Below are 25,520 nucleotides of genomic sequence, written 5' to 3'. Positions count from 1 at the left end.
CTGCGCAGTGCGTCGTCCCCTCGAGGGTGACAAAATAGTGAAGGCTTTTTCCGACTGAGCGCAATACGTAGTGCACCTGTGCTTTGTGTCAGGCGTGACAGGCCAACTGGTTGTAGACGAGTCTAATCCGTTGTTCGCTGCTTTGTAGTGAAGCAGTTGCTGTAAGTCACATAAAGTTTGTGTACAAATGACTACAAAATGTGCTAAAAAGCTATGGCAGCGTGACAGTAGTGAGGAAGATGAAGAGTTAAGTCATGCAATCTCAAAAACATTCTGACCGTTTTTCTACGCTTCCTATGTCTGGAGCAAATAATCTTCTCTTTTTCCCCCAACGCGATCCCTCAATACTGTGTAGTATATTAACACTTCGGTTGAAGTAATAACACTTTCTTGGAGCTCTGTTTCCAGACAGCGCGTGGATTGAATAGTTAATGCGCTTGCGGTTTCATTTTCTGGGAAAACGCAAATGGGCAACGTATATCAGTTTTACGTCCTTGCCGACGCAGAATGCCCTGTCCTGTTCACGCGGCGTATAATTCCTGCCCCTATAAATACCCGGCTTTAAGCCACTGCAGTGATACGTGCGCGGTAAGCCGCCCTCACGCGCAACGTGAAAGCGGACGTGGACGTGGGGCGCGACGAGTTTGTGACGTTACAACCTGGAATTTTGCGTTTTTAGGCATTCAAGCGCGTGAGCAACGTATTTAAGTCATATTTCATCATCGTGGTGCACCGGTCTTCCGCACTAATAATGAAACAGTAAAACCATTGTCTGTTTGAACACGCTATCTTCAAACCTACTAAACGAATTTTGATACGGTTTTCACAGGTAACTTGAGCGTAGCTTGTGGCAGCATATAGATACCATAATTTGAAGCTTTATTTGAAATCGTCTGCTCAGATTCGTAGTTCAGGTATTTAATCATCATGGTGTAATTCACCAAAGCGCCAATAGACAGTGCTATTAGTTTCGTAGTACACCAAACAATCAGTAGATGGTGTTGTTAGTTTTTTTCAACTTAGTAACACATGTATTTTCGGAATTTTACGTGACAGAATTAGGTGACGCACTATTATTTTTACAAATAAAAGCTGTTGTTGTTGTGGTCTTCAGTCCTGAGACTGGTTTGATGCAGCTCTCCATGCTACTCTATCCTGTGCAAGCTTCTTCATCTCCCAGTACCTACTGCAACCTACATCCTTCTGAATTTGCTTAGTGTATGCATCTCTTGGTCTCCCCCTACGATTTTTACCCTCCACGCTGCCCTCCAATACTAAATTGGTGATCCCTTGATGCCTCAGAACATGTCCTACCAACCGATCCCTTCTTCTGGTCAAGTTGTGCCACAAACTCCTCTTCTCCCCAATCCTGTCCAGTACCTCCTCATTAGTTATGTGATCTACCCATCTAATCTTCAGCATTCTTCTGTAGCACCACATTTCGAAAGCTTCTATTCTCTTCTTGTCCAAACTATTTATCGTCCATGTTTCACTTCCATACATGGCTACACTCCATACAAATACTTTCAGAAAAGACTTCCTGACACTTAAATCTATACTCGATGTTAACAAATTTCTCTTCTTCAGAAACGCTTTCCTTGCCATTGCCAGTCTACATTTTATATCCTCTCTACTTCGACCATCATCAGTTATTTTGCTCCCCAAATAGCAAAACTCCTTTACTACTTTAAGTGTCTCATTTCCTAATCTAATACCCTCAACATCACCCGACTTAATTCGACTACATTCCATTATCCTCGTTTTGCTTTTGTTGATGTTCATCTTATATCCTCCCTTCAAGACACCATCCATTCCATTCAACTGCTCTTCCAAGTCCTTTGCTGTCTCTGACAGAATTACAATGTCATCGGCGAACCTCAAAGTTTTTATTTCTTCTCCATGGATTTTAATACCTACTCCGAATTTTTCTTTTGTTTCCTTTACTGCTTGCTCAATATACAGATTGAATAACATCGGGGAGAGGTTACAACCCTGTCTTACTCCCTTCCCAACCACTGCTTCCCTTTCCTGTCCCTCAACTCTTATAACTGCCATCTGGTTTCTGTACAAATTGTAAATAGCCTTTCGCTCCCTGTATTTTACCCCTGCCACCTTTAGAATTTGAAAGAGAGTATTCCAGTCAACATTGTCAAAAGCTTTCTCTAAGTCTACAAATGCTAGAAACGTAGGTTTGCCTTTCCTTAATCTTTCCTCTAAGATAAGTCGTAAGGTCAGTATTGCCTCACGTGTCCCAGTATTTCTACGGAATCCAAACTGATCTTCCCCGAGGTCGGCTTCCACTAGTTTTTCCATTCGTCTGTAAAGAATTCGTGTTAGTATTTTGCAGCTGTGGCTTATTAAACTGATTGTTCGGTAATTCTCGCATCTGTCAACACCTGCTTTCTTTGGGATTGGAATTATTATATATAAAAGCTAGCAACGTATTTACTTGGCTGGGATATACGGATTTACTGATTTCACTTTGTGTATTAAAAACTTAACAACATTGCTTTACTTTTTGCGATAGATGTTTTTATGTTCTTTATTACCAAAAAATATTAACTTTGCTTTGCGATCTGGGTTACAACTCATTACATTTTGATTTCATTTTGTTTACGAATAAAAATGCATAGGAAATGGTTGAGTCTTTCTGGATACCAGGCGACGTTTTCTTGATGTTTCACCAGCACCAGTGGCTGGCGTTGCTAGAGGCTCAGACTCCATTGCTGGTGAAACGTCAAGAAAATCCTTAAAAAAACATAGGCCGAAGAACCCGAGACAGAAGCCAACAGGCATTACGACAGATTACAATGCTGTATAATCTGATTTAAATTATTTGGCATCTTACGCTTAATGTCCCAAGTTGCTACTTTCTCTCAAGTACTGTCTGCAGGCTCCTACCACGACACTCTGCTCTCTCGGTATTAGGAAATCACTTTAAAGTCTGCGTCACTAAAAGTATTAAATTCGCGTATGACATAAATCTGTACAATGCCTCTAAGCATCCCGAACACCCTTTCCGAATTTTAATGAGGACGAGTGTTATATTAATTTTTTTTAAATGTTTTTAATTTCCCCATTCGTGAAACAGCTTCGAACTTACTACATAATTTCTCGAAAACTGTTGCACTCAAACACCTTTTTTCAACCTCTCTCGGCAATCTAAAAATTCACTTATGGTATAAATGTCTGTAGTGCCTCTAAGCATGTCAAAAATCGATTCTCAATCTTAATAGGGGTGGAGTGACGTTCCTTATTGTAATAGGTATCCTACTTGAGATGAGAGCCGACAATGCCAGTACAGGTAACGCTGGTGTATTGTTAAATGCCATCTGCTTCAAACCGGACTGTAGTGCCGTATTTAGCTGTTTCCGTATTATAAATTGCAAACCATGACGATGCATGACACTGGCACATCCATACTCATCGCTATATGTATAAAAGGCAACGTCGCGACTGACTGACTCCCTCACTACTGACTCCTCATTGCCCAGCTCAAACCGGTAAGGACAGAAACATGGAGCTTGGAGACGGTGTTGATCTTACACTGTAGACTTCGTTTAAGAAGGGAGTGAAATATAGGTGAAAATTTTTTTGAAAAATGTGTAACAACGCAATTTTGAAGCTAGACCTACGAAAATTGGTATTTAGTTTACCGGTCAGAAATAAATGTGTTTCAGCATTTTTGGACATTTGACCCCTATGAGGGTGAAATAGTGGGTGGAAGTTCTGTTGAAAATAAATTATTATTAAAGAACTTCTGAAGTATTTTTAAAGCTACATATAGATTGGTATTGGACTTCTCGTGAAATACGGGATGAAATATTTTACGAAAATATTTTACTATGAAAGCATTTTTAAAGCTAAATGTATGAAAATTTGAATTTTGCTTTTCTGATAGAATTTAAAAAATGTTATACTGTCATTGGAAAATCAACCCTCAAGGGAATGAAATAGGGAATGAAACATTTTATGGAAATGTTATTGTGAAAGCATTTTAAAGCTAAATCTATTAAGCCTGGTATTTCACTTCTCGGTTTGATATATAGAAATAGGGGGATGAAAGTTTCTATACTAGAACTGTAAAGGCATGAGGAACAAAAACCTTGGACACCAGCGACAAAAATCGCCTTTTGGTAAGAAGTGCATTCGGAAAAATGGCTCTGAGCACTATGGGACTTAACTATTCGGAAAAGATAATGCTTCTACGGCCTTAATTAGCGTGATGCAATTTGTGAACAACATAAAAATCCAATTAAATAAGAACAAAGCAAAAATTGTGTGCAGGCCATACAGTCGAAGCAGCAGGCGCTAAGCTAGTACATATAAAAAGGACAAACATCTAGAACAGTTCTAGACCAATTCAAACTTTTACACAATACTCGAATAAACATTCGGACGGACAGTCTATGTATTTTTAAATAACAATGTACAGACTTTCTTTTAAAATTAACTGCGAGAAAGAAACTTCCGTGCCGTGAAAATGGGCCGTTTCGTTTCTTACAGTGACCTCTATCATTGTGGATTAAAGCGTTTAAACGATCTTCATCAAACCCTGAAGGTCTTCCTGAATGTGGAGAGTCAGTAATGTGCAAATGATCATCCCTAAAACAAGAAAACCACTTTCTTGCCGTGTTCTGTTCAGTGGCGTTATCCCCGTAAGCGGCGCAAATGTTTCTGGCTGCCTCCGCTGCTGCCACCACTCGACTGAACTCAAACTGAAGATTATGTTGGAACGCTTCCGATTTCTTCACTTGGCATTCCGTTTTCTAGCGTCCACAGCTTCTGACAAAATGGCAATACGTAAACTCAAGTATCAACAGTGAACAACTAAAAAATGACACTCTAATAATAAAACCATAGTAAACAGAATGCCGACATGCGAAATAAAAACGCTACGAACTTACCTATACATCTCAACCTAATATTTAACATTTGCGAAGAACTGCCAATAAGGCGTCGTTTTAGACACGGTTTGCTATAAATGTGTGTGCGTGAATTTCTAAGGAGGTCATCGGTCCCTAGACTTACACACTACTTAATCTGACTTACGCTAAGAACAACACACACACCGATGCCCGAGAGAGGACTGGAACCTCCGGCAGTCCGTGACATGGTGCATCTAAGCGCGCGGCCACTCCGCGCGGCGATTTGGTTTAATAAGACATCGGGAAACAGTAACATGATTAGTTAACAGGGTTACCACAACTAAAAGTCGAAGTACAGAATGGAAGGACAAATCTCTCCAGATGTTGTATTCAGTCAGTGTCTGTGTGCATCTCCACTAATCACGAAGAAATAAAAGTTTTATTTGAAATTAACTTGATAGGTATGGGTATCAACATGTTAGAAACACGAACTTTGATGATATTTGTTTCATTTGCATATTTAGCTAATTTAGTAGCATATTGCTATCTGATATTCGGCAGTATAATTTCAACTTCTGACATATCTTCGAAACTTGGCTTGCTTATTAAAATATCCTGTCAAAGAGTTTTTTTCAAGGAGGGAATGAAATACATTTTACGCTCTCTCTTCTTAGTACTAAACGCCATTCAGTCGCCTGAAACGTCTGCAATTTGAGAGTCTCTAGCGAAGAAATTTAGTCCGCAGCTCGTGGACGTGCAGTAGCGTTCTCGCTTCCCGCGCCCGGGCTCCCGGGTTCGATTCCCGGCGGGGTCAGGGATTTTCTCTGCCTCGTGATGACTGGGTGTTGTGTGATGTCCTTATGTTAGTTAGGTTTACGTAGTTCTAAGTTCTAGGGGACTGACCATAGATAAGTCCAATAGTGCTCACAGCCATTTCAACCATTTTTTGAAGAAATTTAAGACGACTATTTCGGCTATAGATCATGTTGGTAAGCACCTCCCTTGTTATCGTTTCCCAAAGCTCATTAGGCACATTGAAACCACGTCCGCGTTCACGTTAGGCCTCACGTCTCGGTTAAATTTGGCGCAGGGACGAAGAGAAGCAGACGGGAAGAGTCGTAAACCAAGCGGTGACGTCATTGCTGGAAGACAAACACGTCACGTTCGTGGCAGCGACGTGCCGCCGGGTTCCATATGGGCCTTTGAACGGTTGTCTGTGAGGCTGCCAAAAGTCAGTCGCTAACTACTACTCATAAGTTGTTCTGTGCATCACGTACGGTCTTCCTTCACCTCCTGCAATTAATCTAATATATTACACCCTACAACGTGCCTGACTCAACAAGTCGGCATGAAATCGACAAATGCAAAGGTAATTTCGGGATTTGCCAGGAGCACCTTCGTGACCTACAAGTAAGTCATTGCACCAGTCCGCCATCGTCACCTACGATCTTATAGTAATACTTTTAACAAAATCATCCTTTTTGTACTTTAATTCCATCATTTGTTTCCTTTCGCAATATGTATCGTTAGTTCACAAGATCTCAGCAAGAAGGGGACTTGATGTTGATCGCATTCCTGCGCAATAGTACCGATTGCACTCCCCTGCCCTCAACGCACTTGCACTCAGCTATTGTTGATAATGTTGCGAGCTCAGTGGGTCTGTGTCCATGACACCATAGACGCTGTCTTGGTACTTCGGCATGTGTTAAGGGATCAGAATGACAGTTATCCGTTCATTTTTTTCAGTGGACCACCTTTTCAGATTGGCACCTTATGAATCGTTCAATTATTGTCTTAGTAGAAAATGCTGTGCTGATATTGCTGGCTACCTTTCCACTATCAGGACTTAAAATAGCCCAAATAGCCTCTGTATGATGATACAGAACTGTAGCACTCAGCAGTTTCCCGTTCACATGGGCGGAAATTCAGGGTTGATCTGCGAAGTGCTGACACCGTACTGTAATTTCATTAAATTCAGGCATACAAAGAGTATTCTCACTGACAAAAACTGCTCTTCTTTTCATCGGTGACTCCTCAGGGACGCTGTTACACAACGCACATCAAGAGCCTGTCTTTGTTGGTACATTTTACACGAGTCGTTATGACTCTACTGTGCGCGTCAGTCGTAAACGGCCCGTCATTGCTTGCTAGGCCCCAAGGAGGATGCCGTCGGTGATTGCGCAAACCAAAAGCAAGACTGGCTGACTGAATGAGTTTCCTATAACTGCCGGTCCCGCAATACGAGATAAGCGGCTGATCTAAAACCTCCTTCCCCTCCGATCTACTGCAACTACGAGGGACGTTCAATAAGCAATGTTGTTGTACTGGTCTTCAGTCCAGAGACTGGTTTGATGCAGCTCTCCATGCTACTCTACCCTGTGCAAGCTTCTTCATCTCCCAGTACCTACTGCAACCTACATCCTTCTGAATCTGCTTAGTGCATACATCTCTTGGTCTCCCTCTACGATTTTTATCCTCCACGCTAGCCTCCAATGCTAAATTTGTGATCCTTTGATGCCTCAGAACATGTCCTACCAACCGGTCCCTTCTTCTAGTCAAGTTGTGCCACAAACTCCTCTTCTCCCCAGTTCTATTCAGTACCTCCTCATTAGTTATGTGATCTACCCATCTAATCCTCAGCATTCTTCTGTAGCACCACGTTTCAAACGCTTCTATTCTCTTCTTGTCCAAACTATTTATCGTCCATGTTTCACTTCCATACATGGCTACACTCCATACAAATACTTTCAGAAACGACTTCCTGGCACTTAAATCTATACTTGATGTCAACAAATTTCTCTTCTTCAGAAACGCTTTTCTTGGCATTGCCAGTCTACATTTTATATCCTCTCTACTTCGACCATCATAAGTTATTTTGCTCCCCAAATAGCAAAACTCCTCTACTACTTTAAGTGTCTCATTTCCTAATCTAATTCTTTCCGCATCACCCGACTTAATTCGACTAGATTCCATTATCCTCGTTTTGCTTTTGTTGATGTTCCTCTTATACCCTCCTTTCAAGACACTGCCTATTCCGTTCAACTACGCTTCCAGGTCCTTTGCTGTCTACGACAGAATTACGGTGTCATCGGCAAACCTCAAAGTTTTTAATTCTTCTCCATGGATTTTAATTCCTACTCCAACTTTGTCTTTTGTTTCCTTTACTGCTTGATCAATATACAGATTGAATAACATCTGGGGTAGGTTTTCAATAAAATTCTTCAGGGTATCAGACCGCATCGTCATAATTTAAAATGCGCCAACGTTTCGGCCAGCGTTGCAGCTAGCCTTCATCAGGGCCTTACGTTAAACTGCTAAATGAATCACACTTGGTTCCTTAAATAGCTGCACGAGAAAACCGTGTCGTTACTTGATTGGCTGTAGAAAGATGAGGAGGAGGGGTGGAAGGTATGCTTTATTGGTGTTTCCTTTATTATCTGTCATTGGTTGAAATAGCTGTTTTCTATTGGTCTTTACATTAATCCACCCCATTGGAGGAGACGGACGAATAGCGAACAGGTGATGGCTGTGACGTCACACTGTTTACATGCTGTCCAGGAGCCGGCTGCGGCGTGCCATTGCTCTGTGTGCTCGCGACCACTACTGCGGCTCTCCCCGTGTCTGCATGGGCCGCCGCGGCTCTGCCGCCGCTCCGTAGCCCTGCTTTTGCAGGCAGCCAAGACCTCGGAAGCTTGTATCCGTCCTCTCTATTCATGTTGGCGGGTCTTTTGGCTATTTCTATCGCCTCTCTAATCTTTCTTTTGAAAGTGAGAGGCTGTTTTGCCAGGACGCGGGCTTCTTGAAAAAATATTGGTTTCCCGCACTCGTCTCGGTGTTCCGCCACTGCTGACTTAGTGTGTTGTTTCAGGCGGATATATCTTTCATGAGAAGAGGAAGAGGAGAAGGAGGCGCAGAGCATTGCTGTGTTACCATATGTACAAGGGGTCACCGAACGTATTGGCAAAATTCTACGAAAAGCCGACATCAAACCAATTTTCCGAAGCAGTAACAAAATATCAGACATGCTCGGTTCTACCAAGGATGCAGTTGACAAACTACACACAGCTGGCGTGTATGAAATTGGTTGTGCGTGTGGATTAGTCTACATAGGTGAGACGGGACGTCCGATCAGCACAAGGCTCTCGGAACATGAAAGATATATCCGCCTGAAACAACACACTAAGTCAGCAGTGGCGGAACACCGAGACGAGTGCGGGAAACCAATATTTTTTCAAGAAGCCCGCGTCCTGGCAAAACAGCCTCTCACTTTCAAAAGAAAGATTAGAGAGGCGATAGAAATAGCCAAAAGACCCGCCAACATGAATAGAGAGGACGGATACAAGCTTCCGAGGTCTTGGCTGCCTGCAATAGCAGGGCTACGGAGCGGCGGCAGAGCCGCGGCGGCCCATGCAGACACGGGGAGAGCCGCAGTAGTGGTCGCGAGCACACAGAGCAATGGCACGCCGCAGCCGGCTCCTGGACAGCATGTAAACAGTGTGACGTCACAGCCATCACCTGTTCGCTATTCGTCCGTCTCCTCCAATGGGGTGGATTAATGTAAAGACCAATAGAAAACAGCTATTTCAACCAATGACAGATAATAAAGGAAACACCAATAAAGCATACCTTCCACCCCTCCTCCTCATCTTTCTACAGCCAATCAAGTAACGACACGGTTTTCTCGTGCAGCTATTTAAGGAACCAAGTGTGATTCATTTAGCAGTTTAACGTAAGGCCCTGATGAAGGCTAGCTGCAACGCTGGCCGAAACGTTGGCGCATTTTAAATTATGACGATGCGGTCTGATACCCTGAAGAATTTTATTGAAGATGACAACGGCCGCGGAAGCCTTCGCTTACATCTGGGGTAGGCTTCAACCCTGTATCACTCCCTTCCCAACCACTGCTTCCCTTTCATGCCCCTCGACTCTTATAACTGCCATTTGGTTTCTGTACAAATTGTAAATAGCCTTTCGCTCCCTGTATTTTACCCCTGCCACCTTCAGAATTTGAAAGAGTATTCCAATCAACATTGTCAAAAGCTTTCTCTAAGTCTACAAATGATAGAAACGTAGGTTTGCCTTTCCTTAATCTTTCTTCTAAGATAAGTCGTAAGGTCAGTATTGCCTCACGTGTTCCAACATTTTTACGGAATCCAAACTGATCTTCCCCGAGGTCGGCTTCTACCAGTTTTTCCATTCGTCTGTAAAGAATTCGTGTTAGTATTTTGCTGCTGTGACTTATTAAACTGATAGTTCGGTAATTTTCACATCTTTCAACACCTGCTTTCTTTGGGATTGGAATTATTATATTCTTCTTGAAGTTCAATAAGCAAAGCAACACATTATTTCCTCGGATAGTTTCAGTTGAAAAAATGCTGAATTTGTTGTGATCCATTGCGGAATATTCTTGCTTCAGCAACTATAGTTTCATGAAGTTCCGGTAGATGGCGACGCTATACGTAGCCTTCAAAATAGCATTTGTAACGGAGGTAGGTTTCAAGTAGAAATCTGTCATTTGAGTGTTTTTTGGCGGAAAACTGGAGCATCGTAGATATTCGTAGGCGCTTGCAGAATGTCTGCGGAGAACTGGTGGTGAACAAAAGCGCGGTGAGTCGTTGGGTGAAGCATCTGTCATCATCGCAACAAGGTCGCGCAAACCTGCCCGATGTTCCGCGCGCCGGCCTGCCTCACACAGCCTGTGACTCTTGCAGTGTTGGAACGTGCGGACACTCTCATCGGAGTTAATCGACGGATGACAAACGAACACCTCGCTGTCCAACTGGACGTCTGTTGGTAGTGCTGAGGTGGTTACTGATGCAGCAGGAAGTTAGCTCCGACATCGACCAGCAGGTCCTCCCAGTAAACGTAGCGTAAGGCTGTCGCATTGAAAAATAGGAATGTCTAGCGGAAAGAGTGGGGAATGGTATATGCTTTGGAATCATGAGTAAAACCAACCTGCTTTCAGAAAAAAAGTATTGCTTTACTTGCTGAACGCCCCTCGTATGAATAGAAACGGAAGAAGAGCTATTAACCATCTAGAGTGAATAACCGTTGCATACAAATTTGGGACCAGCACTGTTTTCACTATCTACTCTCTTCCTCTTGTGATTCGTTAACTGATCGTACGCGGCTTACAGAAACGGAGCAAATAATATTACGGCCTATCCGTGGAAATAAGAGGCTAGTTAACGACAAACAACATGCAGATCGGTAAGACCTAAAATTACTCTTCTGAGGTCAAAACAATTTTACTCCTTCGCTATAATTATCTCACACGTTGCCTTTGTGAATACCACCAGTAAAGCTTACAACACGGTAAGTCAAAACAATACAAAGACACAAAGACAATAAGTGTTTGTGTGAAAGAATCGAAACTGACACGAAAAATATTTAGAAAGACACTGCAGAAGAATGAGCGATTCTACAGCGTTTGTGCTTGCGTGATGTCCAGGAAGACCCACAGTTGAAACACTTGTATGTTCTCACTGCTACAGTTCGGTTTACGAAAGCTGATTTTTCTGAGGATCTGTGTTACTTAACGACTAAAACGATAACTCTCAGGAAACATTTGCTGGTTGCCTATTTAACAGCTTTCAGGGGAAACAAAAATCTGATTTTCAGTATTTCATACAATTACTGAGCGAAATTAAACATTTCGAATGCTCTCATAATTACTCATTAAGAGGTACAATATTACATCAAAGGTTTATCACGATAAATCAAGTATTAAAGTAAGAAATTGTGTATATGTGTTGAGGCTGCGTAACTCGCGGCGCACAAATCGCCCAGACTATATTCATCCAGTATTTGAGAATGAGAGTACTTAGCAACTTCCAACAAACTTTACACATAATTTCAAACCATTTCGAAATCTTACCTCTCTGACACTCCCAGCAAAATAATGAAAGGAAAAAAGTTTATCGCTTTTTATATTTCCACTGTTCATGCGGTAAAACGTCAACGTCGAACATGACGCTTAATTTATTACTTCTTAACCACTAACACCATTTGCAAGACATTTTGCAGGGCAGTATCCACATATATCAGTGAATGTACGTGCAAAATTATATCACTGTAAGACTCGCAATTCAGCAGATATGACGTCATCTACATTGAGATGCGTGACAAACTAGTTCTTCTCGAAACTGGGCATGTTTTCAGATATTTAATGCATTGGCTCATTTGTAAAACGATCCGTCGGCCGTCCGAGCGGTTCTAGGCGCTTCAGTCCGGAACCGCGCTGCTGCTACTGTCGCATGTACGGATCCTGCCTTGGGCATGGATGTGTGTGATGTCCTTAGGTGAGTTAGGGTTAAGTAGTTCTAATTATAGGGGACTGATGACCTCAGATGTTAAGTCCCATAGCTCTTGGAGCCATTTGAATTTTGATCAGTCATTTGAAGCTATTTTAAACGTAGGAGTTCGATTCATCAAAGAATGGGGTGTGTGGTTACTGGTTGTCATGTATATTCGTACTGTATAAGTCGCGTAAGGCATTAACAACACTATTCTTTCGTAAACTGTTCACGATATCGGAACGAAGTTTCCAGCGAATTATAGTATGCAGAGGTCTATAAATTTCTGTTATAGGCTTCATACTATTAACTCTCGTATCAGCTGAGATACTGAAGCAGTATTTTTTTTGTAACCTTATAGTTATTTAGGTGTCCTAGAGGTCGTGAAAAGAAGAGTACGGGATATAACAGCTACTAATAATGGCGTTGGCACTTTTCGCCAAAGTATCTGAGAGGTGTGCTAAAATTGTGGGACGAGGAGGTATGAACTCACTAGTGCTTTGTAAACAACACAAAGCAGGATTCTCATGTCAAATTGCATTGTTGGACGCTGCAATAAGACAGGCCATCGCTACTTAGATCAAACTTATTTCCTCGTGTCTTTCTTTACAGACGTATAGTATCAGCTACAGTTCTTATAAATCGAGTCTTATGTTTAGTTTTAGGATATCAGAAGGCGTTTATGAAAGCTATTTAAGGTATGTATATGTTCTCATGTTCAAGCGAACATTTTTTTTGGTGAAAGATGTTGTCACGTAGTTTTCCATTTAAGCGTGCGGTGTAGCTTCCTGCTGCTTATTTGTCACTGCTGAAAGAAGTGTCACACGTCTCAATTTTTGCACAATTCTCACGTACTTTGGCGAAAGATGTCAACGCCAACATTAACAGCCTTCATAACACTGTACTCGTGTTTTCAAGAGTTCTCGAATCCCCGTAACATCCACATCACACTCCGCAAGCCACCTAACGCTGTATAGCGGAGGATACTTCTGGCACCACTAGCTGATCCCCCTACAGTGTTCCATTCGTGAATGGCGCGTGGGAAGAATGATTGTCGGCTCTAATTTCTCGAATTTTGTCTTGGTCGTCATTATGCAAGTTGTATGTCTCTTACTGGAAAGTGCTCTCTCGAAATTTCAGTAGTAACACTCTCCGTGATGCACAACGTCCCTCTTGTAACGACTGCCAATGAAGTTGGTTTCGCGTCTTTGTAAGGCTCTCGCGTCGGCTAAAAGATCCCGCTACGAAATGTGTCGCTCTTCGTTGGATCTTCTCTCTCTCTTCTATCAGTAAGGATCCCATATTGATAAGCAATACTCAAGAATCGGTTGAAAAAGTGCCTAAGAAGTCATTTCCTTCGAGGATGAATTACATTTCCTTAAGATTCTATTTATGAATCTCCGTCTAGCATCTGCTTTTCCTAATATTTGTTTCATATGGTCACTCCAGTTAAGTTCTCTCCGGGTGGTTAATCCTAGACATTTTACAGTGGGTACTGTTTCGAGCAATTTTGTCGTCAGTAGTGAAGTTTTACTATAGTGGCTTTCCTTTTCTTTGCATGAACAATATATTACATTTATTTACGTTCAGGGTCAACTGCCAGAGCCTGTACCATTCACCAGTCCTCTGCAGGTCATACTGCAAACCGATACTTTGTTATAGTCAACCGCATCATCTGTAAATAGTCTTAAGGAACGTCTGACGATTTCTACTAGATCATTTGTATATGTTGTAGACAGTAACGGTCCCATCACACTTGCTTGTGGTGCTCCGGAAATTGCCTTTAATCGGTCGATTTTGTTTCGTTAAGAGCGACGTGTTGAGTTTCATCTGCAAGAAAGTCTTGAATCTATTTGCAAATCTGACCCGATATTCGATATTCGGTAATCTCTCTTGGGGAATCCATGTTCATTTTCATAAAAGAGATTTTTGTTCTCCAGTTATAATCAACACGTTCCGTAATTCTACATCAGATTGATGTCAATGATATAGGCCTATGATTATGTGCATCTGTCCTATGACCCTTCTTGAAAACGGGAATGACCTAGGCTTTTCTCCATTTGCGAGGTACCCTTCATTGCTCCAATGATCTACGATAATCTGCTACGAGGAGGAGAGCGAGTTCTTTCGCATAATATTTGTACATTCGTATATGCATCTCATCTGGTCCTGATACCTTTCCACTACTAAGCGATCGGTTATCTCAAATTCTGCCATTTCGACGTTCATTGATTGAAAGGAGGGGTCGTGTTACGATCTCTTGCGGTGAAACAATTTCGAAAGACCGAATTCAGAATTTCGGTCTTCTATCTTCCGTTTCGGGGCCAGTATGGTCATTGAGCAAAGGATTTACGTAAGGTCGAAACCCCTTACGGTTTTCACTCAGAACGGTTTAAAAACTTTACTTTCTAAATCATTGGACGCTTCTGTCATTGCTCCCTTTACGTTCTTTTCCCTTCTTCCAGATTTTGTTCATCAGCTGGGTTTTGACTTCTCTTGAATCTGTGATGAAGCTCTCTTTGTTTACGTAGCAGTTTACTAATGAGGCTATTCAACCACAGTGCATCTTTCCCACCCCTTCAGACCGTGCTCGGAACCTACTTGTGTAAGACATGCGATGCTTTTGAAATTTTTTTCCACTTCAACTCCACAAGAATACGGCTTCATTAAAAAAAAGCAATGCTTCCTTCAGTATAGCGTTTGGTACAAAGGTAAGAATATGAACCATGTAAAAAAAATTACGCACCCCTCTGTGTCATATCATTTGCAAAAAAATTCGTTTCGATATCTTGAACCTTTCACGAAATGAAAAGGTTGTTATGCGAATTCTTACGCGACTCGTCCCGTCTAGCGTGGCGTACAAATTAAAAGGCTGAAGAAAAATTTCCATACTTTACCAGACGAGAGCACTACCGTAAATCAGAGCAGGCGATAGGTCGTGCTAGAAGCCGAGAGACTATTCTCGGCTATCACTCCAGTCTGTAATGAGAGGCGGTGACAGCGCACGCCCGCTCTTGCCGCAGAGCGTTTTCGGGGTCTCTTCCGCTCCAGTTCCATACTAAAAGTGTCTGAAAATACACACCTCCGTGCAGCAGGTCTTTGCAGCCCAACATTTCACCAAAGAGCTTCAACGCCAGCATTAACGAGCGGTCTATCACTGTACTCATGTTTTAAAGAGCTCGTGAGTGACGCTAAAGAGGCACGCATTTCCACGTAGAAAAATTCACGCTTTCTTCAGTATCTCGTCTGATACAAGAAGAAAGGATATTAACAATGTAACAAAACTAAATGCCCCTTTGCGTACCGTAATTATTCCAGTTCCTCTTTTTAATTCCTCCTTGAATCGTTCAGGAACCTATATTGCTCGGTCGCAGGTGTTCAGTCAACCGACTGGCTTGAGGAAACCCAGGGAGAAGCCAAAAAAAGCTAGAATTTACGTTAAAATAACGTAAATCCTTTAACGGTAGTGATTTTACTAATCTTTAATAGATCCTGACTTGTCTCACTGAAATCTGACTAATCACAACTGCAGGGGAAAATTCGTAACTATAACAGCACGCGAAACATTCACCAAAGTCAAAGAATATTCTCACTGCTATCATGTAAGTAATCTGTCACTCGCGTAAACTTCTGTCTATTCTACACTACCGGAAAAAGTAGTACATCTAGAAAGGCGACGTCGATTTTGGTCCGATGGCGGTATATGCCGCCTGGAGGATAGTAGATGTGCTGATAATGGTTTCAACGCCGTCCGCCAACAGTTAGCGTAATGGCACAGCTACCAGAGGGACATCTGTTACTACTCCTTAATACGGAATGTTCACAACCAGAAGGCTCGGTGTGGTGCAGAAGTGTGAAGCAAGCAGGCAACCACGTCACGGAGGCGCTCTCGTGCTTCCTACAGCCAACTGAGCGAATTTGAAAGGGGCCAAATTGTGGTCGTCCCAGAGGCGGGATGGTCGTTTCGGAGAATTGCCACACAAGTTGGACGTGCTGCATCAGTTGTGCAATGATGCTGGTGCCGGTGGTCACGTGAACATTCTTGCACCTGTAGACGAGGTTCTGGATGTCCACGCAGCACCGACGCCTTCCAGATAGTCGTATTGTAAGGGCAGCAGTGGCAGATCGTACAGCTGCCACAGCACAGACAAGAGGGCTTGTCAGTCCAGACGTACATCTACATCTACATGATTACTCTGCAATTCACATTTAAGTGCTTGGCAGAGGGTTTATCGAACCACAATCGTACTATCTCTCTACCATTCCACTCCCGAACAGCGCGCGGGAAAAACGAACACCTAAACCTTTCTGTTCGAGCTCTGATTTCTCTTATTTTATTTTGATGATCATTCCTACCTATGTAGGTTGGGCTCAACAAAATATTTTCGCATTCGGAAGAGAAAGTTGGTGACTGAAATTTCGTAAATAGATCTCGCCGCGACGAAAACTTCTTTGCTTTAATAACTTCCATCCCAACTCGCGTATCATACCTGCCACACTCTCTCCCCTATTACGTGATAATACAAAACGAGCTGCCCTTTTTTGCACCCTTTCGATGTCCTCCGTCAATCCCACCTGGTAAGGATCCCACACCGCGCAGCAATATTCTAACAGAGGACGAACAAGTGTAGTGTAAGCTGTCTCTTTAGTGGACTTGTTGCATCTTCTAAGTGTCTTGCCAATGAAACGCAACCTTTGGCTCGCCTTCCCCACAGTACTATCTGTGTGGTCTTTCCAACTGAAGTTGTTCGTAATTTTAACACCCAGGTACTTAGTTGAATTGACAGCATTGAGAATTGTACTACTTATCGAGTAATCGAATTCCAACGGATTTCTTTTGGAAGTCATGTGGATCACCTCACACTTTTCGTTATTTAGCGTCAACTGCCACCTGCCACACCATACAGCAATCTTTTCTAAATCCCTTTGCAACTGATACTGGTCTTCGGATGACCTTACTAGACGGTAAATTACAGCATCATCTGCGAACAACCTAAGAGAACTGCTCAGATTGTCACACAGGTCATTTATATAGATCAGGAACAGCAGAGGTCCCAGGACGCTTCCCTGGGGAACACCTGATATCACTTCAGTTTTATTCGATGATTTGCCGTCTATTACTACGAACTGCGACCTTCCTGACAGGAAATCACGAATCCAGTCGCACAACCGAGACGATACCCCATAGGCCCGCAGCTTGATTAGAAGTCGCTTGTGAGGAACGGTGTCAAAAGCTTTCCGGAAATCTAGAAATACGGAATCAACTTGAGATCCCCTGTCGATAGCGGCCATTACTTTGTGCGAATAAAGAGCAAGCTGCGTTGCACAAGAACGATGTTTTCTGAAACCATGCTGATTACGTATCAATAGATCGTTCCCTTCGAGGTGATCCATAATGTTTGAATACAGTATATGCTCCAAAAACCTACTGCAAACCGACGTCGATGATATATGTCTGTAGTTCGATGGATTACTCCTACTACCCTTCTTAAACACTGGAGCGACCTGCGCAATTTTCCAATCTGTAGGTACGGATCTATCGGTGAGCGAGCGGTTGTATATGATTGCTAAGCAGGGAGCTTCTGTATCAGCGTAATCCGAAAGGAATTTGTTGCGATTTGTTGCGAACCGGTTATCAGCAGCGGGAGTACGTCTTTCACTGAAGCTCCAGCATCTGCGTGCACGGCTCGACTGGCGCCAACTTGAAACATGGAATGGTCTTCAGGGATGAAAGCAGATTCTGCCTGCACACAGGAGACGGTCGTTTGCGCGTACGACGTACACCTGGTGAGCGGCGTCTCGTAGAGTGCATTCGTCGAAGACACACAGGCCCCATCACATGCCTTACGGTGTAGAGTGTGATAAGTTGCAGCTCTCTTTCACCTTCGGTGTTTCTGTAGGGACAGTAACAAGAGCTCAGTACGTGTAGAATGTTGTTAGACCCGTTCTTTTGCCCTTGTTTCAACAGGAAGGCGATGTGTTGCTCCAACAGGATAATGCTTGCCCACACACTGCCCGTGAAACTCAATGTGCTCTGTAAAACGTGCAGCAACTTCTCTGTCCAGCAGGATCTCCAGACTTGCCTCTAGTGGGGGGAAATGATGGGACGAAAGGTGATTCGTGCGACACGTCAATCAACAACTCTTGCAGAACGTCGTGAACAGGTCGAGCAGGTGTGGCATAACTTATTCCAGGACAGTATTCGCCATCTGGACGATCGACTGGATGCCAGCGCCTGCATTGCCACCCATGAAGGCTACACCGCGTACTAATGTGGGTATTTCAGCACGGGTCAGAATCGCTTGTGCTATCGATCTGCAAATACAATAATTTCATGTACTCCATACGCTCTGTTGCAACAATAAATCTTGAGTTAATTGGAAACCTCTAATAGAGTGTACAATTTTTTCCGGCAGTGTATATCAAGAATGTTTCTAATTAAGCTTGAGTTCAAATTACGATAGCGTACCTCGTAACCATTCAACAGAAGAAGTCACCCAAATCGAAACTATTAATCACTTCCAGCAGAATTCAAATTTCCTGGTAACGAACACATCAATGCGCGACTAAAGATCCCCAACTAATGTCAATTTCAATACACCATTGGAGAAGAAATTCCCAATTGGCACTGTATAGATTTGTACATGGCCACATGCAAGTTAGCACTGTCTTTTTTTAATATTTGATGTAATTTCGATCTTGGGCCGTGCGATTATGTGTTCTTTGATGCCTGCTACATTGTCGCCCTGCCGTCGGCTATCAGCTGCTGATAGCCGGATACTCAGTCAACCGGTCGTTATTCTGACAGCGGGCCCTGGGATGTATAATACATCGTGCTTCCTGCGGCGTATTTTTCAAAACGATTAAACACAGAATGTCCCCCACTATGGATCATGGCTGCACTCTTAGCTGGCTCGGTATTAAATATCTTCAAGCGACCAGGTCGCGGGGATGCCTCGCATAATAAATCAATGTGGTTTCTATAACACTACTCAACAGCCATTTTGCATCTGGCGTGTGATATATCAACGTATATGTGTTCGGGGAGTAGGAGCCCAATCTTTTTCTCTTTTTTTTTTTTTGCTGTGGGGGCCTTCATTCATTTCAAAGAAAAGCTTTGTAATTTGAGTGAAGCAAAGCTGATAGAAGGTATTTCTGCTGGACCATTAATAAAAACTGATGAAAGATCCACCATTTAATACCAACCTCACAAACATCGAATTATTGCTTGGTTCTCTTTCAACTGTGTTGGTGTTGGGAAGGGGGGAGGGGTGGATGGTCTTTTTTGGCGACAGAAGAGATGATAACTATATTTTCATTGGGAATGATATGTTACACAGCTGTAAGAACCTGAGGTGCAGAATGTCGCTTAAAGTTCAGTTTTTACATCCACACCTCGATTTCTTCCCGAAAAATCTGGGAGCCGTAAACGATGAGCTTTCACCAGCACATCCGTACAATGGTTCAAATGGCTCCGAGCTGAGGTCATCAGTCCCCTGGACTTAAAACTACTTAACCCTAACTAACCTAAGGACATCACACACAGCCATGCCCGAGGCAGGATTCGAACCTGCGACCGTAACAGCAGCGAGGTTCCGGACTAAAGCGCCTGGAACCGCTCTGCCACAGCGGACGGCCATCCGTACAATGAATAACTGTAATAAAGGCCACTGAAACCCTTCGACGACGGGCGTCTGATGCAGGGGTCTTGCTACGGAGTGTGATTAAACGGAAAACAACAAAAGAGCATCGTTGTCGCGTTTTTCGATTACGCAAGATGATTAAACTTTAATTAATTTAGACCTTCTGTTGGCATGTCCATATACACATATTAAGTAATACTGAGTTCTAAAGTTCTAAATATGTATTTCCTGCTTGTTCTGTTAATGTTCGCTAGTACTGTTCTGGTTCTGTTGTGTATCTAGCAGCGGTGACGTGAGAGAAAAAGTGGTTTTACTTGTGAATTCAGCACCCCCAAATTACATTGAACCATTAATTTACGAACCAGATGCTGAAAAAAGGTGTAAGTTTGTTGACTAGTGTGATCGAACCGTTCCATCGTACCTTGCAGCTTAACGCTTGTGCGCGCATGCAGTACGCAGTTTATGCGTGACATGTTTTCTCTAGATATTGAACAGTATTTACGAGGATTGTCCAGAAAATTTCCCGGAACGCCAGAAGATGGAGTGGCATAGTTTGTGACCGGAAGTAACGAGCGCAGGACGTGCAAACCGTGCCTGTTGTGTGGTTGGCAGTTCCAGGCAATTGGCCGCTACAACTCCTTCTCCTAACATCTGAATGACAGTCCTCTACCAAAGCGTCCAAACACACGGAATGTATAGCCCAACGTAATGAACAGCAGCTCTGCCTAGTGCACGGAGGACATGCCAGGAGAAAGCAGCTAGGTGCAGTCTATTTCCCGGAGGTTGCTGTTAACGCCTCGTCAACAACGACGTTGTGAAGCAGCGGCCGCAGTGATTTTCCGGTTGTGAAGACTGCAGCTATCTAATCAGAATGCCAAGTACGGGGCGCACAGTAGAAGCGGTGTCCTGATCCGTAGCAGCGCTCACCCACACACGGCTCAATACTCAGTACATTTTCTTCCGGGAACTGCTTTACCCCCTATCCTTTAGTCCTGACATGTCGCTCAGCGATTTTCATATTTTATTACACCTGAAGAAATTCCTGTCCCGTCAATATTCTCTTAAGGACAAATAATTCCAGATTGTTTTCACAAACTGGTTCCTATCCCGGACGGCAGACTTCTATGACACAGGGCTTCAAAAGTTCATTCCGGATTACATGTATTGATGTGAAGTTCAGTTAACTGTTGCAGCCCTGTCAGTGAGTGTTTCCTGCAGGCTACGGTTTCTTTTTGCTGGTGGTCCGAGGAATATACAAGTTCATCTACATACATTCTCCGGAAGCCACTGTATAGGGCTTGGTGGAGGGTATCCCTTTCCTGTAACGCTCGCAAATTTAGTGTGGAAAACTTATTTGCTTGTATGCCTCTGTACTAGCCCTAATATGCTCTATTTTTTCCGTTCGCAGCTTGTGGTCTAGCCACTGGCGTTGCTGCCTCTGGATCATGGGGTCCCGGGTTCGATTTCCGGCCGGGTTGGGGATTTTCTCTGTCCGGGGACTGGGTTTCACGTTGTCTTCATCATTTCATCATCATTCGTAACAGTGGCTAGATTGGACTGTGTAAAAAATTGAGACTTTGCACGGGCGCGCCGATGACCGCGTAGTTGAGAGCCCCACAAACCAAACATCATCATGATCTATTTTTTCCTTACGTTGGAGGCAGCAGAATCGTTTACCAATCTGTCTGAAACACTGGTTCTCCAAACTTTATGAATAGGTTTTCGCAATAAGATCATCATCTTGCCTCCGAGGGTTCCCTTCTAAGCTGACCTAGAATGTCCGTAACACTGACAGAACCGAGTGGTAGCAAATCTAGCGGCACACTTCTGAATTTCTTCGATGTCTTCCTTTAATCAAATCTGGTAGGTATCACAAATATTTGAACATTATTTGAGAAGGGCACAAGCGTTGAGTACGCTGTCGCCTCCGTAGATTCATAATGTCGTACCAGAATTCACCCATACACATTAGTCGCCATTCGCCATCCCTACAATTGACCTCATGTGCGCGTTGCATTTCCAATCGTGTCGGGCCTGCTGGTTTAGTGGTTAAGCGCTTGCTAGGAAACCGAGAGGTCGTGGGGCCGAAGTCCGGTAGAACCACTGAAATTTTCAGTTTGCCTTTAACCGATCATTCACCTTTCAACCATTTGAGTAGTCACCAGGAACGACACGCGGATCGGATTCTAAGTTAAACTGTAGGTAGCCTTTACCAGGCTGGATAATACACTAGACTGGCGTCATGAAAGTCCAAGTAGCAAAGGAGCGTCCACTTGAAAGACTTACACCGGGTCATTGAACCACACGACGTTATGTCATTTCGCCGCGTGACTGAGTCATGTAGAATAGAGTTATTACTGTATTCGAACACAGTGTTTTTCCTTCGCATCCGCATTAACTTACAGTTATCCATGTTTAAAGCAAGCTGACCTTCATCGCACGAAATTAAATTCTGTATCTTCAGCCATTCAACGACGAGAACTACTTCTGCACAACGACACGATCTGCGCATAGTCTCAGACTGCTGCTCACCGTGTCCGACAGAACGTTTATGTACACGGTGAACAGGAGAGCTCATTTCGTGTCTGTCAAACACTCTCCCTCCAGGAGAACCTATTGGATTGCATTCTATTGCTGAAAAAATATGTGAGCCGGTCACATTTTAGAGAAGCTACTTCGTACGCTCCGATCTTCTTTAAGACTGCACAGCAGTGCTTCCGAGACGCTGTGTCACAGGGCCTGAGGAGCTTCCGCTGGACTTTAAGGACAGCGCAAAGATATTCCAGTATCGAACACCGGCTGCAAAACCAATGGATACACAGAGGTCAACTAGAAATCTAGTGACTTACGTCCGCGATGCGTTGTAAGGTTTGTGACGTGTAGCTATTACCAACTAACGGATATTTGGTGAATACTGTATCGTAAAGTAAACTCTTTCAGTGAATGTAAGTTTATTAAAATTTTGTGTGAGAATGTGTGTGACGAATACACGCCTTTGTTATGCTATTACCACGCACAAGAAATGTACTCTTTCCGAAGAAGAAAGACAATAGTGTCAAACACTTCACGTATGCGGATGTCGTGGTTAATCTAGTATACTTAAGCAATATCTTTGAAAAGTTCGATGAGTTGAATCTTTCGCGGCAAGAACAAACCATTCACGACTTAAAATAAATCATGCTCAAACTTGTTGAAATACACGGCTGTTTTTCAGTTATGGACCGCTGGTGGAGAGCGCAAAGGAGAAAAAAAGAATTACTGTGGAAAAATATTAATGAAGGTTTGGAAAATCTACAATTCCTTCGAATGAGTTTCTCGACTGCTGGACATTATCCTGTGTAGTCTTTGTCGACGGCCTTCCTTCCGGAACAGCGTCACCCATGTCATCTTTGGCATTTTCCCTGGTTACGTCAGTTTAAAATCTCCAGTCAAACTGATTTCTCATTGAGTATAACAGTTGTTTCTGAAGATCACATATAGGACTGATTTGAAACATACTTTCAAACACTTAATATGGAGAAAGTCACTTGCATTCATGGCATGTTTACAGCCATAGTTTTATCTTTATCTTCAAATGGCTCTGAGTACTATGTGACTTAACATCTGAGGCCATCAGTCCCCTAGAACTCAAACCAAACTAACCGAAGGACATCGCACACATCCAAGCCAGAGGCAGAATTCGAACCTGCCGCCGTAGCGACCGCGCGGTTCCAGTCAGAAGTGCCTAGAACCGCTCGGTCACAGCAGCCGGCCATAGTTTCATCTGAATCTACTGTTATTATCGATCTCTGTTGCAACAGTACACTGAAGTCAAAAACTGGGACATGGAACTTCATAATTGTTGGATATCAGTAAAAGATGAATATGGACTACTCAGTGGCAAAGCTTAACGAATATCTAAGTCCGTTTGCTACATCGTATAGTACGTACAAAGCTGCGTTTTTCGTGGTCGCTGTAGTGAAACGTAACTATTGTATGAAAACTATCATGAGTCATGATGTGGAGATAGCACTATGCTGTCTCACCCAGAATCTGAGATTTCATTACTAATATTAACGACAGATTTATCGAATAAAACGTTTGTTAATTAAAATATATATTTCACTTATTACGTTTCAAAGCTGATGTAACTGTATCAACTGTATACTTCAGCTGCATCAGATTAGGGCGCCAAGAATTCACTTCGCGAGCTGTGTCCTGGAACGAGTACCATAGCAAGCAGCTTCAGTGCACATTTCCCCCACTGTCACACAACGCTGCCTGAGCGCGAGGTGGAGGAAGAGGGAGAAAATGTGAACACGCCGCATTTAAATGGCAGGGTACTCGCACTGCATCCGACGTGGTTTTGAATTTCGCAGAAACATAGATCACAAATAAAACAGATCTTCTGCATTATTTAATTCTTATTGGCACACTTAGGCATATGGACAGGCACAGACTGTTGTGTTGACTGAAGAGCCAACACCGTGTTACGAATGGAGGCCGAAATGCACGCGTTTTAGCACACGCAGGCTGGCGTGAGGAGGGAAGGACTATACTGACGTGAGGTCTGGAACATGACAAGGAATTAGAATTCAGAAAGCGGACGTAAATAGTTTGATACTTAACTTTAATCCATTAATGATGAACGTCGCTCTTGACGGTACATGATTCACAATATTATCTGTTCAGAATACTAATAGTAACTGAACATGGCACCTTGGTAGGTCGTAGCAAATGACGTAGCTGAAGGCTATGCTAAACTATCGTCTCTGCAAATGAGAGCATATGTAGGCAGTGAACCATCGCTAGCAAAGTCGGCTGTACAACTGCGCGAGTGCTAGGGAGTCTCTCTATACTAGACCTGCCTTGTGGCGGCGCTCGATCTGCAATCACTGATAGTGGCGACACGGGGGTCCGACGTATACTAACGGACCGCGGCCGATTTAAAGGCTACCACCTAGCAAGTGTGGTATCTGTCGGTGACAGCACACAGACAATTTCAGAGATTTTCGTACTCAGGTTGCCATGTCATCGCGACTTATTTAGTTTCATAAACGGAGAAAGGTCTGACACACTTACGTCGATTGAAATATTGTAGCACTTTTGCAACCTCATTATGGAGACATGGAAACTCTACCTCAGAAAAACAACGTAGACGTCCTGGACAGTTTTAACGTGAACGATTTATCATTCAAACAAAAATTACTTTGCAGATCAGTCAGTTACATCTGAATATGCACAGGGTCGCTTTCAACTGAAACAGCAGACGGTCGAAAATAGATGTAATATTGGCAGTGTCCTCAAATCTACTCGGAAACCATCGTTGTAATTTTTCAAGGTCACAAAGAATTCTTAAAACCTTGTGTTTTCTTTAACGGCAGTGAGTTTAGGGAACTGGACTGTCTTTGTCAGGATGAGCCCTTTCTATAACGCTATTTTATTTTTAAATGCATCCCCAATCAAATCAGAAAGAAGTTATTTCACACTTTGCAATGTTTTGCAATGTCTTACTGTGGGCACTGTCTTACTGTGGGCACTGTCTTACTGTGGGCACTGTCTTACTGTGGGCACTGTCTTACTGTGGGCACTGTCTTACTGTGGGCACTGTCTTACTGTGGGCACTGTCTTACTGTGGGCACTGTCTTACTGTGGGCACTGTCTTACTGTGGGCACTGTCTTACTGTGGGCACTGTCTTACTGTGGGCACTGTCTTACTGTGGGCACTGTCTTAC

At 43.2% G+C, this 25,520-nt stretch overlaps 2 protein-coding genes across 2 annotated transcripts in view; one reads left to right on the top strand and one right to left on the bottom strand.

Annotated features, from left to right (window-relative positions):
- The window catches only part of LOC126252964 (tubulin polymerization-promoting protein homolog), a 451,173-nt gene that overhangs the window by 414,401 nt on the left and 11,252 nt on the right, over positions 1 to 25,520 (bottom strand). The window lies entirely within an intron of this gene.
- LOC126252965 (tubulin polymerization-promoting protein homolog) overlaps positions 6,252 to 25,520 on the top strand; it is a 190,764-nt gene continuing 171,495 nt past the window's right edge. The window contains exon 1 of the mRNA XM_049953981.1: positions 6,252 to 6,278. The gene's annotated coding sequence lies outside the window, so the exon portion shown is untranslated. The remainder of the gene's footprint in view (positions 6,279 to 25,520) is intronic.

This window comes from Schistocerca nitens, chromosome 4, assembly GCF_023898315.1.
Source record: "Schistocerca nitens isolate TAMUIC-IGC-003100 chromosome 4, iqSchNite1.1, whole genome shotgun sequence".
Lineage (NCBI taxonomy): Eukaryota > Metazoa > Arthropoda > Insecta > Orthoptera > Acrididae > Schistocerca > Schistocerca nitens.
The sequence above is the reverse complement of the archived record's forward strand: the minus strand, read 5'-3'. Positions and strand labels throughout refer to the sequence as shown.